Source organism: Schistocerca nitens, chromosome 4 (genome assembly GCF_023898315.1).
Source record: "Schistocerca nitens isolate TAMUIC-IGC-003100 chromosome 4, iqSchNite1.1, whole genome shotgun sequence".
Lineage (NCBI taxonomy): Eukaryota > Metazoa > Arthropoda > Insecta > Orthoptera > Acrididae > Schistocerca > Schistocerca nitens.
In genome coordinates, this window is record NC_064617.1 from 398681013 (window position 1) to 398699582 (window position 18570).

Genomic DNA, 18570 nt, shown 5'->3' on the forward strand with positions numbered 1-18570 from the left:
TATTGTTTGAGTGTGCAATGCTTTTTGGTGAAAAGATACTTAGCATATTATTACAAGATGCAGGAATGAAAATCTCACACACACTGTAGATTCAAAGTTAATGTAACTCTGAATATCATTTGACAACATTTGCATTGTCTGATCTTTCTGAGTTCAGTATTTGTCCCCAATCAACTCATAATATGATGGTAAACTGTTATGGTTTTCAGTTTTTTCACAGATAATGTTTCTTTTTTGTGTAACTCTCCTTTGCACTTTTACAGGGTGTAAATAAAGTCCGGGAACACTTTCAACTATTTATTGCACAAGAACTGAACATTGTAGAGATGTCATACATATTGCATTTTGAAGAGAAATTCAGAAAGTGTTTTTTTACAAACATTTGATATGTGAACCATGAGTGACCAAGCAGATGTCAATAAGATAATCAAATTCTTGCCATGCCCGTCCCAACATGGCATCGTCGACTGACAATCGCTTCCCGTATTCTCTCATGGAGCTATCACGTGGTAGAGACGGTACATACACCAGATCTTTAATATGTCCCCACAGAAAAAGGTCACATGGAGTGAGATCTGGTGATTGGAGAGGCCATTTCATGAAACAGCTGTCCCCTTCTGTAGCACAGCTGGTCCATCGATACAGCAGCTCCATGTTCAGGTACCCATGAACTTCACGATGAAAATGGGATGGAGCCCCATCCTGCTGAAAGATGAACGGAGAATCTGATTGCATTTGAGGCATAGCCATTGCTGCAAAATGTCCAAGTAGGAATATCCAGTGACAGTGCTCTCAGTGAAGAAGAATGGTCCATACAGCTTTCGACGAGACAAGGCACAAAAAACATTTACCTTTGGGGAATCACATTCAAATTCAATGCTTTTGCGTGGATGCTTTGTACCCCAGATTCGACAATTATGCCTGTTCACTTTCCAATTAGTGGGAAAAGTGGCTTCACCGCTAAAAATTAAGTGATCAACAATGCCATCCCCATCCTCATTCAATTGTTGCAACTGCGAACAAAACTCAAAACGCTTGTCTTTGTCATTGTCATTGAGCCATTGCACTAGCTCCAATATGAATGGTTTCATAGACAGCTTCTGTCGCAGGACTTTCCACACTGTCATTGGAGCCATTTCGAGTTCACAGTTTGTACAACACACCAATTTCTTTGGACTCCTTATGAATGTGTCTTGTACGTGCTCCGTATTCACTTCACTCACACTGGGACATCCGCTTCACTCACACTGGGACATCCGCTTCTCTTTGCCAGGCAAAAGCAACTCATCATAACGAATTTATTATGCCAGTGGTAAATGGCCTTCCTTGTTGATGGCTTCTTACTGTACTTGGTTCTAAACATCCATTGAACAGTTGTAGCACACTTGTTTTTGTCGAACTCCAACACAAAGAAAGCTCGCTCTGCAGCTGAACTCGCCATGCTTGCGACTAGCGCTAACTATCGGCAAATTACCAAACTACGCTGTGGTGGTATACATGAAAAAAACTTTCAGGGTTTCTCTTCAAAATGACATATGTATGATATCTGTACAATGTTTAGTTCTTGTGCAATAAACAATTGGAAGTGTTGCCGGACTTATTGTACACCCTGTATAAATGGTATTTTGTATCATTTAGTTGAAGAATTCAAATGGCTATAAAAATGCCAATGGTGATATTTCTCTCCTTCTCTCTCTCATTGTATCTTACAGTGGTCTAAGAACAATTTCTATCAACACTTTCCCCATACATATTTATTTTTGTGGCATTACATCTACAGTTGCAGTTCTGACAAGAATATCTCACATTTGACGTCTTTTACAACTTAAGAAAGTATATTGAAATTTCTTAAGGTATTATGACTGTACCAAAAAGAACATTCCCTTGAGAAAACGATAAAATTATTAGATAGAATGACTAACCAACAGTTTCCTTTAATGAGTCAAACTTTTTCATTGTTGAGGTCCTACTTTCTCTAACACCTTCCCTACATCTTTGTCTCCCCATAACCTTACAGCAGATGGGTCCATTGTATCCTTATTTCCTCCCTGAGGAAAAAACTAACATTTCCAAAAGCTAGGATTATTTCTTGTACTTTTATGTGTGTCTATCAGAAGTACTAAGAATTTGGCCTCCTGAAGAAGTAGGCTACTGGCAGCTATTCTGTCCTGTAAGAAGATATCATAATAAGATAATAATCCTTTCCTCCCCTTCTGTGAGACAAAGGACGTTCTGCTTCTCAAAACTAGCATTTTTGTTGCCTTTTATTACTCGTATTTCTGCAGTTATGTTGTATGCAAGAACTATTTTTGATATTATTTGATTCTTGTTTCATTATTGAGATTTGTTTTGTTTGTAGATGATTATGTAGAGAACTACGGATCTGTCAGACTCCTCCAATAAACAAATGCTTCAGCTACTGCATTGGTATGAATATGGATCATATGCACAAGCAATCCATTATGGGTCTATTGTACATTACTGCGGGATCTACTGCCTACTGTCAGTTATTTGTTACTTAGTCCACCATTCATGTGTTCATAGTCTCTTCTCTAATACAACCATTGACAATGTTTGCAGGTGAGAACTATCTCTAGAAGGGTCTTGATAACCATGTGGATTAACTGACAGCCATATCTTGTACTTTTTCCTACTTTTCATTACTCATCTTCCTACTTATGTCATTATTTCTGTTTTTGCACTTTTTCGCTACTAATTTATTAGCTCACCTCTGTTGAAGCATCATATGTCTCTTGAATTATGCATATTATCTTCTTTAATTGAGTGTTACAATTTATTTCCCTCTTTCAGTTTTGTTAGTTTTTTGTACTACACTCTTAACTTTCTCATGAAAGCTAAGGTTGTTTGTTAATTTTTTCCTTTACAGAATCTGTGATGTCTTCTAATTTCAGTATAGCTTGTTTTAATTGTATTCTCTTCTTTGAATTGTTTCTATCTTTCATCAACTTTTCCTTTCGGTGTAGATCAAATTGTTAAAACATAAATGCTGGAGCTGAAAATCTGAACTAACAGATGTCTTTACCTACTTGCTGCTATCAGTGTGATCATCACTTAGTTTCTTCACCAAGCTCTTCTTCATGTATTTGTTATGGTAGTTATGTTTATGTTTGTTATGTTTATAAGATTTCAGCTGTTTTCTTCTCATTTTAAGATAAAATTCTGTAATTTAATTAGTTTGCAAAATTTTTGTACTTACAGACTGTTCATCGTGGGATTGATTACAGTAAGAGATTGGCAGTTGCTAAAGCTCAAGCAACTGAAGCACTTGAAATGGATTTCAACCATCGATTGCAGAAATTTAGTTTCCTTGCAAGGTTCAAAGGCCCCTTTGTGTTGAATACAAGATCTGCTTTGTGTAAGTGTAGAAATTGTGTCATACAATGTGTCATTCTCCTTCTCTCTCTCTCTCTCTCTCTCTCTCTCTCTCTCTCTCTATTTTTTACTTTATTTAAATATACTAATGCACATGGAGTGAGAGAGGTAACTGTAACATCATAAGATATGTTAATTTTTCATTCATATTGTGGCAGCCACAGACAGCAGCACAGCAAATGCAGACAACGCACGCAGGACACAGAGAGACACCAGTGCTAGCAGCTGTTACTCAATGGACATTTGCATTGTTCTGTGATCTCGCCAGCCACACAGTCCACGTGGTCGAGCACAACACGCACTCCTCACATTCGTGTATGCAAATCGGGTAGCCCCCACCCATTCACTGCATTTCTCGCACTTGCAAATTAAACGGCATGCACAAGATGAGATAACATTCACATGCTAAAGCAGACATGTGTCCATTGTCTTCCTTGGCCACGAGTCTGTACTGCTCGCTCAGTTACTGAGGAGTGCATACCCTCTGGGATCAGTGGACGAGCCATTTGGCACAGTCATGTGAGTGCCCCTGTGGACATTTACAGTGTATTTGTTATAACTTTTCAGTCTATTTATGTTGCTGAGAATAAATGTGTTGTGCGTTATGACATGAATTTAATTACTGTCAACTCTGTCTACGGCTTGGACTTAATGCATGGGCGTGCTAGTGAGCTGGCCCACAGTACGACAGTTTTGAAAGTGACCATGAACCATGCATCTCTTGCTTCAGTGGTGACCCCCACGTGATCGTTTGTAGGCTAAACCATGTGGTGGAAGTCTCAATTGGCATGAGTGACCAGGAATCATGAGTGGACTCACTTTCAGATGTTGCCTGTAATCTCACACGGACAATATTTATCCTTTTTGTGTGTGTTTTATTTGCGTGTGCCTCAGTACTTTTAGTGTGTCCCTTTTGCATGAGATGTTAATGCAGTAGTACAACGGCGACTGTGGATAATCTTCAAAGGCAACGAGAAGAGCTGTCGGCATGTAATCAGTTGCTGGAAAGCAAGCTGCAGGCAATGCCCAAGCACACAGACTCTGCCCTCCCAGAGGCAGCCCATGAAAATTCGCACATGCTAAACAGTGGCACACTGCTGCCTTCTGCCACCACTGGAGCAGCGACCAGCACCAGACCTGTGTTGATTAGGCAGCCCTCCTTTCGGCCCAGCGACCCAGTCATGTGCTTTAGTCAAGTGGAGGCAGTTTTTCTAATATCGCAGGTGACCTCGCGAAATATGGACATGTTGTGAACTAACTGCAACAGAATTACACAGCCAAAGTACAGGACATAACAATCACACCGATAGCACAATCCTCCTACAAGCGGCTTATGGACGAATTGATATGCAGGATTTCATTGTCCAAGGAGCAGCGAGTACAGCAACTGCTGCACCAACAAGAATGCGGCAGCCGGAGGCCCTCTCAGTTCCTGCACCACCTATGGAGCCTTACGCAGTCCAGCATGGTTCCAAATTTGCTGTTGTGCAATATCTGGGTGTGCAGCTAGACACTGTACTGTAGTAGACCTGGCAGAGAGGATGCCCAAGACGCTGGCAATAGCACCAAGCACGACATCCGCAGCCACCTACGAGCTCTTACCCCCACCAGCCACCTTTACTCTGCGGCGACAAACTCCTACCCCAGACCCAGCAACAGATACAGACCATCAGCAACTCATGCAGGACTTGACAGCCCAAGTGACAGCACACAGGTCGACTGGTTGACATGATCACAGAAGGACGGCAGTAGGTATTGCAGCAGCATCAGTTCAGGTTATGGGTGGCGCAGCTCGCATGGTCAGCACTGCAGCAACAGCCACTTTTAACGGTACTCCACTGATGTCAGAGCAAAAGCCTCCAAGCGGCATCTGGTGATATGCCTGCTATAGCAGCAAAGTGAGAAGTGCTGAACCCCATGCTCACACCCAAACTCGAGCTCTGACCAGACCTAGATGCATCCGCTTGCAGTGCTATATCGAAGCATCTGTTTGTGGCAGAGCAGAGTGAGGTCATGAGGTATCTGGTAGATACGAAGTCCAATTTATCAATTTTCTCACAACCATTTTAAAAAGATCATAAGAAGGCAGAACACTGCCTCACCACGGCAAACAATTACGCCATAAAAATGTATGGTATTCATCATTGGAATGTAGATGTTGGACTACGCCGCACATTCGCGTGGAAGTTCACTGTGGCCGAAGTCAACGAGCTGATTCTGCGTGCAGATTTCTTTGGACACTATACCAGTTGATTTCGGACATCGCAAGTGCCCAGTTGATTGACACTATGGTGAGTCTGAAGATAGTGAGACAGCAACAACGGGCAGCCTTCTTCATTGTTAAACCCGTGGCATGCTGTGGATTATTCACAAACGTTCGAAACAAATTATCTGAGCTTACTCACCTGTCTGTGGTGCTGTGGGATGTCAAGCATTCAGTGCTCCACCATATTACCACCACCCCCAGTCCCCCCATCTTGTGCCACCCACTGTGCCTCGCACCTGACAAACTCGCAGTCACAGAGGCCGAGTTTGAGCAATGTTGTAACAAACTGTTGTTCAACCATCGAGCAGCCCATGGTCTCCCATCTCACATTTGGTGCCCAAAAAAGACAGTTCGTGGCGCCCATGTGGGGACTACCATTTGCAAAATTCAAGGACAGTGCCAGACCGATATCCGGCGCCACATCTGCTGGAGTTTAGCCAAGCCCTGGAAGGTGCGACTGTGTTTAGTAAAATCGACTGCACAAAGGCATACATACAGATCCTGATGGCACCTGAGAAAATAGGAAAAAACCATGATTACTACTGTGTTCGGGCTCTTTGAGAGCATGTTCATTATGTTCAGCTTTAGGAATGCTGCCCAGGCTTGGTAGCGCTCCTGGATGGTATCTTGCAAGGGCTATCATGTTGCTTCACATACCAGGACAATGTCCTTGTGTTCTCAATGACGCTCAAACTCCACCACAGCCACCTAACAACCATTTGCCGACACCTCAGCGAGGCTGGCTTAGTTATCAATCCATTGAAATGCGCATTCACGGTTACTGAAAATGAGTTTCTTAGTCACCTTATACATGCATACGGGATCCACACCTCTGCCAGACAAAGTGCAGGCAATTCTGAACTTTCCACATCCAGAAGCTCACAAAGGCCTAAGTTGTTATCTCGTAATGCTGAACATCTACCAGTGCCATCTGTGTAACGCTGCTGCTGTAACCCCTGACTGATGCACAATGTGGCCCCACAGTGAAAGGAAGGGCTCCCATTACCTGACTCAAGAAATGGAGAAAAGTTTTACTGCATCTAAATGGTGCCTTGTCAAAGTGATGCTGCTTGCCCATCCAATACACAATGCTAAGTTAGCCATCATTGTAGACACCAGCCAGACCGCTATTGGTGCAGTGCTTCAGCAATGTGTTTGAAGGCAGCTGACAACCACTCGGCTTCTTCTGGTAGGGCAGCACTCTTGGACTGCATATGACCGTGAACTGCCCGCCATGTATCAGGCTGTGAAATTCTTCTGTTCGTTGGTAGAAGCCCACACCTTCATTATTTTCATTGACCATGAACGTATGACACCAACAACACCAACTGTTCACTGTGCCAACTACAGCAGTTGGAATAGGTCTTCCACTTCGCAACAGATATCTGACACATTCCCAGGATGGCAAATGTCATCGACAACTGCTTGTCCCATGATTGAGCAGTCATCTCCTCCCCAGTGAACTTGAAAGACATTGCACAGGAACAGGAGGATGATGGAGAACTGGACAACTTCTGACGTGAGTCCTCCTGCAGCCTACATCTAGAACTGGTGCCCATTCCTCGCTCCTCCCAGATATGGTGTGATGTTATGACAGGCATGTGTTGCTGGTTTCTCCAGAAAAATTCCAGTGCAGCACTTTAGACTCTGTCCACAGGTTATCACATCCCAGTGCAAACAGCACAGAGTCACCCACGGCAGCATGTTTTGTCTGGCCTGGACTCCGGAAGGATTGTCATCAGTGGTCACGCATAAGTTCAGCATACCAAGGCACCAGAGTCGGGAGAGACACCCACATACCCTGGAATCTAATGGCATGGTCGAGTGTCTTTATCGGACGCTGAAGGTGCCCCTGATGTGCCATGACAGCACCTGGATAGAAGCACTATTACGAGTGACACCAAAGGAAGAGATCAGCGTGTCACCTGCAGACCTCGTCTACTGTCAGTTGCTCTCCATCCCTGGAGAAGTCAAGGAGGAAGTACCACTGCCATATGACACCTTGGCACCACCACTGACAAAATGCCTGCGCAGTCCCATGAATGGTGTCTGACACACCCACCGACTTGGCACGGCGCCTGCAAAGCCTTTGTCCACATGGACCTACAGTACTGCCTGCATGTGACGCTGTGCACAGACACGATACAGCCACCATTTCAACTGTCCTACTTGGAACCACATCGTGTGATAACCTATGGGGGAAGACGTTGGAGATCGAGTATAATGGTATGCTGGCCAAAGTCTCGATCAACAGGGTCAAACCAGCGGTATGTCTTGACAGAACCCACCACTGCGCACTTCTACAACCCTGCGCAAGACTTGGTAACAGGCAACGCGCCACACACAACTGGCCAGGCAGAGCCCGTCCCAGTAGTCGCCCAGGCAGGGCCCGTCCCAGTAGTCGCCAGGTATTCACGTGCACTGCCAGCTGTCACCAAGCAGCAACGTGCTCAGTCTACCCAGTCTTTTAGGAACAGTACATCTGCGAAAATTTTATTTAGCTTTTTTCCCTGCAGTTAACAAGACCTTGTTTGTTTGCATTTGAACTGAGTGTGACGAACAGTGCATCTTAATCTTCACCCAAGGTTCATTTCTTACCCTTCGTAGCAGTTAACCAGAATTTGTTCATGTGTCAGTGGTGTTCTCCAAGCTGACATCTGCACAGTAGATCTGCAACCACTGATTGCCACAGACAGTTCCCGGACAGCGCTGTTCTAGAGGGCTACGCAGAAACAGACCCACTCTACTAGCTTCTTGTGAAGTCACACACTGCCACTTCATACTCGTGCTGACGTCATGCTCTGCTGCCATTGCACTCACACTGACATCACCACAAGTGTGTAAAGCACAAACATATGCTGGTCACAAATGGAGCATTTTTGCCTCTCGCACCTACTGAGCTTTGCTCACCAAAGGGATCTGTGTGGCATCCTCAGACAGCAGCAGAGCAATTGCAGACAACACTGTCTATGGGCCAACATTCGTCTGAGCATGCTCCTGCACGGAAGTACAGTTACGCCAAAGCACAGCAATGATGCAGAGCTGATGGGCACGCAGGAGACAACAGGGTGATACGACCCAGGACAACCGGGAGATCCGGGAAAAAAACGGGAATTTTTTCATCCGGGAGAAAACCGGGAAAAACCCGGGAATTTTTTAGAATTTCGGGAATTTTCCATTGTTTTTGTTTTCAGTTAAATTTTTGTAATTTTGACTGGTAAGAACCGATACTCTAACAAAGGATATTACTGTATCCCGCTACTGCAGAATAATACTGCAGCAATAAAACATGGACGAGAGTAAAAACGAAAATAAAACTTCAATTGCAAAGGAAATGCGCCATATACAGCGACAAAACAGTGCTCACACAGGTGTCTGCCATCAGCAAAATGTGTCAAAGGCATTAGGAAGACTATGCAATGCTTCGTAACAACAAATTGCCTCCGATGAGCGTGACGTCACAACTGTTGCATTAGATTCGTTTTAGCAGTAACAAGAGGAAACATGCTCATGTGCAGTTGAGTAGTGCCTTCTCCCGCTTCTGGCTACAGAAATGTGGCTGTTGGCTGTGTAAGCAGTCGCAGCAAGCAGCTAGATGCTACCGGGAAAAATTTTACTGGAGCGCCCAAGCTGCCAGATTCATGCATGTGCAGCAGGCCCAGATCTAGGAGGGAGGGAGGGGGGGGGCAAATTCATATTCTTGAGGGAAGAAACCTTGTTTCACAAAGCGACCAGCATCCAGCGCATGTTAGTCTATCGATTATTCATATGACTTTGAAACGCATTCCTGTCAGTTTTTGAACACATTCTAAGTTGATTTCTGAATGAATTGTAAAGTTGATTTGTGAATGCGTGCATAGTGTACATGATGTCTCTGTCAGGGGAATCCTCGTCGCATGTAGAAACAAACTTTCCTACAGACAAAAGGTGCTATACGAGCTGAGTGGAGCAAGTCCAAATGAATGAATGCCAACTGCTGTCTGATTGTGTGGTTGATTGGGTATGTGAGTGATGAGTGTTGTTATAATTACTAGCGAAATCCATAGATTCAGACTACAGGAGTGGAAATAAACGAATAACACCTTCTCGGTGTATCCAAGAAAGTGAAATTTTGACAGAAAATTTTTCGCCATGTCACTATACTAATAAGGGCCAGTTGTACAGTACCCGGCTAGCAGCCGCATTGAGTTCTAACACCTGACCGGAGAATTATCGCGGGATAACTAAACCGGTGATTCTGGCAGAGTTAGTGAAGTTAACCTGCGAATAAGCTTTGACATTGGCAGGAATAGTCACAGAATTAGTGATAACAAGACTGTTTGTTAGAAAGAGGAAGGAGAAAAAACGGGTACATCACACAAATTATGGAACAATATGACGATTTCAAGTTTGTATAAAAATTTTGTTCTGCTACTTTCCGATTTCATACTTGAGAAGCTGGAGCGTATGAATGAAGTGTGAAACTATTTCCTAACGAAAAGCTTTTTGCTTGTAGTAGGTCTAATAGGAGTTTGATATTGGTACATTGTGAATTATATTCTGTTGTTACAAAAAAGACCATTTGTGCCAAAACAGTCTCATTTATTTGATGTGTGTTACAATTGTTGCAGTATTAGAAAGGCCTATTTTGTTTTATCTAGCAGGCGGCGACAAAATAGACGTAATCAGATTGGGAAACCACACCAGTCTTGGGTCCTATTTGTATTAACAGCTTTTTCAGTATTAGACAACGACATTTCGACTTTTCATGTAGCAAAACGTTTGACGAAGTTTGAGGTAGTAGATTCTTTCGCACAAAGGAAAGCACGCCATGTAAAGCTGTAGCAAGATTAGAGAGAAAAAATTCTAGGAGCTACGGATTGAAGAAATGTGTATGTCTTGCTTGTCTCATGCCTTTACTGGGTTTATGTATCCTATATTTAATTTTATATAACACAAAGCAGCAAGTTGTTAACTGATAGGAAATAAAGAGTGCAAATTTTCTGAAGAGTTCTTTTATTTAAAAAAAGATGGACTGGATGTCACTCTGGCCGGCTGTAAGCAGGAGAGGCACCACAGGACATTTTAATTTCCACTATTCTGAATATGGTTTGATGGCACCCATTTCAAAATATACACGTTTCAATTACACAGAGTGAAGTACAGTGACATGCGATACAAGAATGCTGTGTGAGGAGGCGAGGCACTGCACTTTGGCACACTTACGACCAAATAACACATATTACATTTCCTCGAACACATTTGTTTTATCCATCAAACTCTTCAGAAAGATGTGTGCTACAAAATGAACAATTTTTGAAAATTCGGTTTTTTTAAATTTTTGACGTCCTATCTCAAACGCTCGAGTGAGTGACGGGGTATTGCCCCGGTTCGGAAATATCGTAGATCCGGGGCTGATGTGCAGAGCAGTCTGAGTTAAGTGGGGAAGTGGGTAGTCTCCACGTGACCCGTGTTTAGATTTAGTGATTTTGCTGTTTCCTCTTCGTCAAATGAAAACAAAACAGATTTCTGTGGCCGGGAGCTATCAAGTAAATTAAAATACATTCACATAATTTCGGAAGGCTAAAATGTGTTACTAGTTGCAGATTTTATTTTATTTCCACCTTTCTGACAGTCAAGCATTAATTGACGTGCAGAACAATGAAGTCATCTTTGTCCGTTTGCTAAATTGAATTTTCTTTTATTGATCTTTTCTGCTGAGAAGTGTTTAATTCCACACACTGTTCACTGCATTTCAAGTGCACGTTTTCAACTTTTAGCACGTATGGCATTATGCCATAATAAAGAACCAAACACGAGATAACACAGTACTGGTACTCCAAGAAACCATCCCGAAAACCACATTGGAAACTTAATATTAGGTCGAGGCCTACTTCACTGGGAATCTGGACATACGAATGTGCACTTTAAATGTGCACATTTTAGTATGGGTCACGAAATTCCGATGCTCTTGGAATATCCTCTGATGTCTTGGTTCTTTTATGACATAATGTAAGATCTTTTAGTGTTTTATACATACGAGCTCCCTACGACATCATAGCTGCGCAAGTGCGGTGACACCTGTAATCTGGGGCTCTCTGGCAACTGCAGAAACGAACCTATTTCTAACAGGTCGCGGGAAAATATTCCGAATAGTGGTTTGAAAAGCGTTACCATCAAAGTACCATTCTGCCAGTTAAACCGGAATTTTGTACTTGAATGTATGATGAATTTCTTAAATCACAGAGCGTTTCACTCTCATTTAAAAATCAACTCTTCGATGACGAGCCATTTAGATGAATTTCGAGCCCAGAAGATCTGAAATTTATGTCGCTATTAAAAATTTTATTGGCACATTTGTGTGATATTTCTTAAATTGTAATACGCGCATAAAAGACCAACATTATATGAGAAAGCTTAGCTTCTCTTGCAGCGTATTAATCTTATAGACCAATATTACATGTGAAAGCTTTGTGTTTCGTGCAGCAACATAATGTATATTAATTTAAACCATTAACTTTTTCTGTTTGTGCGTTCACGCTGCTTAACAGTGATGTTGCTATTGGCTGACTACATCACGTGTCTTAAGCTCTGAATAACTGCTGTCATTGGCTGGCGAGATCACATGACATGAGCTATGACTGGTTCACAAAAGCGCATCGCAATCTCAATTTCAATGCTTCGGAAAGTAACATGTGGTGTTTGGTGAAATTTGAATTTATACTTTCGTAATCCGAAAATATGCAATGTACATGTTAGTGCACATCAAAGATATTTTCAAAACGTGTTTTTTCCCTGTGTTTGGTTTTCGATTGCGCCAGGAAATTCTACGTCCATGTACAAAACCATAATCATTCAAAAGACTGATAAGTTATACAGTTCCAAGAGAAAATATACTGTCAGTTAACAGGGAAAAAGTATGTTTTCACCCAGGAGAAAGTGTATTTTTAACCGGGAAATCCGGAAATTTTTTTTCCTTGTCCGCGTAAACACCCTGGACAAAGATCCCAGTTTAAGCCTGCTGCTGTTACTCAGTGGACGTCTACATGGTTCTGTGATCTCACCAGCCGCAGTCCACATGGGTCGAGCACTACGCATGTTCCCCACCATCGCAAACGCAAATTGGACAGCCCCCACTTGTTCACTACATTTCTCACACCCATGAATTAAACAGCATCCGTGAGACAAAATAATATTTGTACGCTGAGCCAGACATGTGTCCACTGTCTTCTGTGGCCATGAGTCTATACTGTGCTGTGTGCACTTGATCACTGAGGAGTGTATACCTTCAGTGGTCGACCCATTCGCCGCAGCTACACGAGCGCCAACGCGGTCCTTTCCAGTTTAATTATTATAATTTTTCAGTGTATGTATATTGCTGTAAATAAGTGTGTTGTGCATGATGACGTGTATTTAATTACTGTCACCCGTTCCTACAGTTCGGACTTAGTGCGTGGGCATGGCAGTAAGCTGGCTCACAGTATGACAGGTTTGAAAGCGGCAAAGAACCATGCCTTGCTCACTTCAGTCTGATGGAAATAGCTTTTACGTTATGTTTATGCAGGGTGTATACAACTCGAGAGATCTGAGAAAAACCCGGGAAGTTTTTCATCCAATAGAAAACCAGAAAAACCTGTGAATTTTTTTGTTTTGGTTTTCAGAATATAATAATTCCAATTCCAAAGAAACCAGGGGTTGACAGATGTGAAATTTACCAAACAATCAGTTTAACAAGCCACGGCTGCAAAATACTAACACAAATTCTTTACAGATGAATGGAAAAACTGGTAGAAGCTGACCTTGGGGAAGATCAGTTTGGATTCAGTAGAAATGTTGGAACACGTGAGGCAATACTGACCCTACGACTTATCTTAGAAAATAGATTAAGGAAAGGCAAACCTATGTTTCTAGCACTTGTAGACTTAGAGAAACCTTTTGATAATGTTGACTAGAATACTCTATTTCAAATTCTGAAGGAGCAGGGGTAAAATACAAGGAGCGAAAGGCCATTTACAATTTGTACAGAAACCAGACGACAGCTATAAGAGTCGAGTGGCATGAAATGGTTGGGAATGGAGTGAGATAGGGTTGTAGCCTATCCCTGATGTTATTCAATCTGTATATTGGGCAAGCAGTAAAGGAAACAAAAGAAAAGTTCGGAGTAGGTATTAAAATCCAAGGAGAAGAAATAAAAACGTTGAGGTTTGAAATTGACATTGTCTTCCTGTCAGAGGCAGCAAAGGACCTGGAAGAGCAGTTGAACGGAATGGACAGTGTCTTGAAAGGAGGATATAAGATGAACATCAACAAAAGCAAAACGAGGGTAATGGAATGTAGTCAAATTAAATCGAGTGATGCTGAGGGTATTAGATTAGGAAATGAGATGCTTTAAGTAGTAAATGAGTTTTGCTATTTGGGGAGCAAAATAACTAATGATGGTCGAAGTAGAGAGGATATGAAATGTAGACTGGCAATGGTGTGGAAAACGTTTCTGAAGAAGAGAAATTTGTTAATATTGAGCATAGATTTAAGTCTTTTCTGAAAGTATTTGTATGGAGTGTAGCCATTTATGGAAGTGAAACGTGAAAGATAAATAGTTTAGACAAAAAGAGAATAGAAGCTTTCGAAATGTGGTGCTACAGAAGGATGCTGAAGATTAGATGGGTAGATCACATAACTAATGAGGAGGTACTGAGTAGAATTGGGGAGAAGAGAAATTTATGCCACAACTTGACTGGAAGAAGGGATTGATTGGTAGGACATATTCTGAGACATCAAGGGATCATCAATTTAGTACTGGAGGGCAGCGTCGAGTGTAAAAATCGTAGAGGGAGACCAAGAGATGAATACACTAAACAGATTCAGAAGGATGTAGGTTGCAGTAGGTACTGGGAGATGGAGAAGTTTGCACAGGATAGCGTAGCATGGAGAGCTGCATCAAACCAGTCTCAGGACTGAAGACAACAACAGTATTCAGTTAAATTTTTGTAATTTTTACTGGTAAGAAACAATACTCTAACCAAGGATATTACTGTATCCCGCTACTGCAGAATAATATTGCAGCAATAAAACATGTACTGACAGGTTTCAGATAGACTACATAATGGTAAGACAGAGATTTAGGAACTCTGATCACAATCTATTGGTTATGAACTGTAGATTAAAACTGAAGAAACTGCAAAAAGGTGGGAATTTAAGGAGATGGGACCTGGATAAACTGAAAGAACCAGAGGTTGTACGGAGTTTCAGGGAGAGCATAAGGGAACAATTGACAGGAATGGGGGAAAGAAATACAGTAGAAGAAGAATGGGTAGCTCTGAGGGATGAAGTAGTGAAGGCAGCAGAGGACCTAGTAGGTAAAAAGACGAGGGCTAGTAGAAATCCTTGGATAACAGAAGATATACTGGATTTAATTGATGAAAGGAGAAAATATAAAAATGCAGTAAATGAAGCAGGCAAAAAGGAATACAAAAGTCTCAAAAATGAGATCGACAGGAAGTGCAAAATGGCTAAGCAGGGATGGCTAGAGGACAAATGTAAGGATGTAGCGGGTTATCTCACTAGGGGTAAGATGGATACTGTCTACAGGAAAATTAAAGAGACCTTTGGAGAACAGAGAACCACTTGTATGAATATCAAGAGCTCAGATGGAAACCCAGTTCTAAGCAAAGAAGGGAAAGCAGAAAGGTGGAGGGAGTATATAGAGGGCCTATACAAGGGCAATGTACTTGAGGACAATATTATGGAAATGGAAGAGGATATAGATGAAGATGAAATGGGAGATACGATACTGCATGAAGAGTTTGACAGAGCACTGAAAGACCTGAGTCGAAATGAGGCCCCGGAGTAGACAACATTCCATTAGAACTACTGACAATCTTGGGAGAGCCATTTCTGACAAAACTCTACCATGTGGTGAGCAAGATGTATGAGACAGGCGAAATACCCTCAGACTTCAAGAAGAATATAATAATTGCAATCCCAAAGAAAGCAGGTGCTGACAAATGTGAAAATTACCAAACAATCAGTCTAATAAGTCACGGATGCAAAATACTAACGCGTATTATCTACAGACGATTGGAAAAACTAGTAGAAGCTGACCTCGGGGAAGATCAGTTTGGATTCCGTAGAAATGTTGGGACACGTAAGGCAATACTGACCCTACGACTTATCTTAGAAGCTAGATTAAGGAAAGGCAAACCTACGTTTCTAGCATTTGTAGACTTAGAGAAAGCTTTTGACAATGTTGACTGGAATATTCTCTTTCAAATTCTAAAGGTGGCAGGGGTAAAATACAGGGAGCGAAAGGCTATTTGCAATTTGTACAGAAACCAGATGGCAGTTATAAGAGTCGAGGGGCATGAAAGAGAAGCAGTGGTTGGGAAGGGAGTGAGACAGGGTTGTAGCCTGTCCCCGATGTTATTCAATCTGTATATTGAGCAAGCAGTAAAGGAAACAAAAGAAATATTTGGAGTAGGTATTAAAATCCATGGAAAAGAAATAAAAACTTTGAGGTTCACCGATGACATTGTAATTCTGTTAGAGACAGCAAGGACTTGGAAGAGCAGTTGAACGGAATGGACAGTGTCATGAAAGGAGGATATAAGATGAACATCAACAAAAGCAAAACGAGGATAATGGAATGTAGTCGAATTAAGTCAGGTGATGCTGAGGGAATTAGATTAGGAAATGAGACGCTTAAAGTAGAAAAGGAGTTTTGCTATTTGGGGAACAAAATAACTGATGATGGTCGAAGTAGAGAGGATATCAAATGTAGACTGGCAATGGCAAAGAAAGTATTTCTGAAGAAGAGAAATTGTTAACTTCGAGTATTGATTTAGGTGTCAGGAAGTCGTTTCTGAAAGTATTTGTATGGAGCGTAGCCATGTGTGGAAGTGAAACATGGACGATAACTAGTTTGGACAAGAAGAGAATAGAAGCTTTCGAAATGTGGTGCTACAGAAGAACGCTGAAGAGTAGATGGGTAGATCACATAACTAATGAGGAGGTTGTTGTTGTTGTTGTGGTCTTCAGTCCTGAGACTGGTTTGATGCAGCTCTCCATGCTACTCTATCCTGTGCAAGCTTCTTCATCTCCCAGTACCTACTGCAACCTACATCCTTCTGAATCTGCTTAGTGTATGCATCTCTTGGTCTCCCCCTACGATTTTTACCCTCCACGCTGCCCTCCAATACTAAATTGGTGATCCCTTGATGCCTCAGAACATGTCCTACCAACCGATCCCTTCTTCTGGTCAAGTTGTGCCACAAACTTCTCTTCTCCCCAATCCTATTCAGTACCTCCTCATTAGTTATGTGATCTACCCATCTAATCTTCAGCATTCTTCTGTAGCACCACATTTCAAAAGCTTCTATTCTCTTCTTGTCCAAACTATTTATCGTCCATGTTTCACTTCCATACATGGCTACACTCCATACAAATACTTTCAGAAAAGACTTCCTGACACTTAAATCTATACTCGATGTTAACAAATTTCTCTTCTTCAGAAACGCTTTCCTTGCCATTGCCAGTCTACATTTTATATCCTCTCTACTTCGACCATCATCAGTTATTTTACTCCCTAAATAGCAAAACTCCTTTACTACTTTAAGTGTCTCATTTCCTAATCTAATACCCTGAACATCACCCGACTTAATTCGACTACATTCCATTATCCTCGTTTTGCTTTTGTTGATGTTCATCTTATATCCCCCCTTCAAGACACCATCCATTCCGTTCAACTGCTCTTCCAAGTCCTTTGCTGTCTCTGCCAGAATTACAATGTCATCGGCGAACCTCAAAGTTTTTATTTCTTCTCCATGGATTTTAATACCTACTCCGAATTTTTCTTTTGTTTCCTTTACTGCTTGCTCAATATACAGATTGAATAACATCGGGGAGAGGCTACAACCCTGTCTTACTCCCTTCCCAACCACTGCTTCCCTTTCATGTCCCTCGACTCTTATAACTGCCATCTGGTTTCTGTACAAATTGAACACAGCCTTTCGCTCCCTGTATTTTACCCCTGCCACCTTTAGAATTTGAAAGAGAGTATTCCAGTCAACATTGTCAAAAGCTTTCTCTAAGTCTACAAATGCTAGAAACGTAGGTTTGCCTTTCCTTAATCTTTCTTCTAAGATAAGTTGTAAGGTCAGTATTGCCTCACGTGTTCCTGGTATTGAATAGGATTGGGGAGAAGAGAAGTTTGTGGCACAACTTGACCAGAAGAAGGGATCGGTTGGTAGGACATGTTCTGAGGCATCAAGGGATCACCAATTTGGTATTGGAGGGCAGCGTGGAGGGTAAAAATCGTAGAGGGAGACCAAGAGATGAATACACTAAACAGATTCAGAAGGATGTAGGTTGCAGTAGGTACTGGGAGATGAAGAAACTTGCACAGGATAGAGTAGCATGGAGAGCTGCATCAAGCCAGTCTCAGGACTGAAGATCATAACAACAACAAAATATGTACGAGAGAAAAAAAAAACGAAAATAAAACTTAATTTGCAATGGAAATGCACCATATACAACAACTCACAGTGCTCATACAAGCACCTGCCAACAGAAAAATGTGCCAAAGGCTTTAGGGAGACTGCAATGCTTCGTAACAACAAATTGCCTCCCTCCGATGAGCGTGATGTCCGAACTGTTCACATTAGATTCGTTTCAGCAGTTGCGAGCAGGCTCATGTGCATGGACAGTTGAGTTGCGCATGTGTAGTACTTTCTCCTGCTTCTGGCTACAGAAGTGTGGCTGTCGTTAACTGTTTAAGCAGTAGCAGCAAGATGCTACCTGGAAAAATTTTACTAACGCGCGCCAGCTGACAGATTACTGGGTGCAAACCGGGGTACATGCCCCAGGTGGCGGTTTAAGGGGGGGGGGGGGCTGAGGCACTAAATTCATATTCTTGAGGGAAAAAACCTTGTTTCACA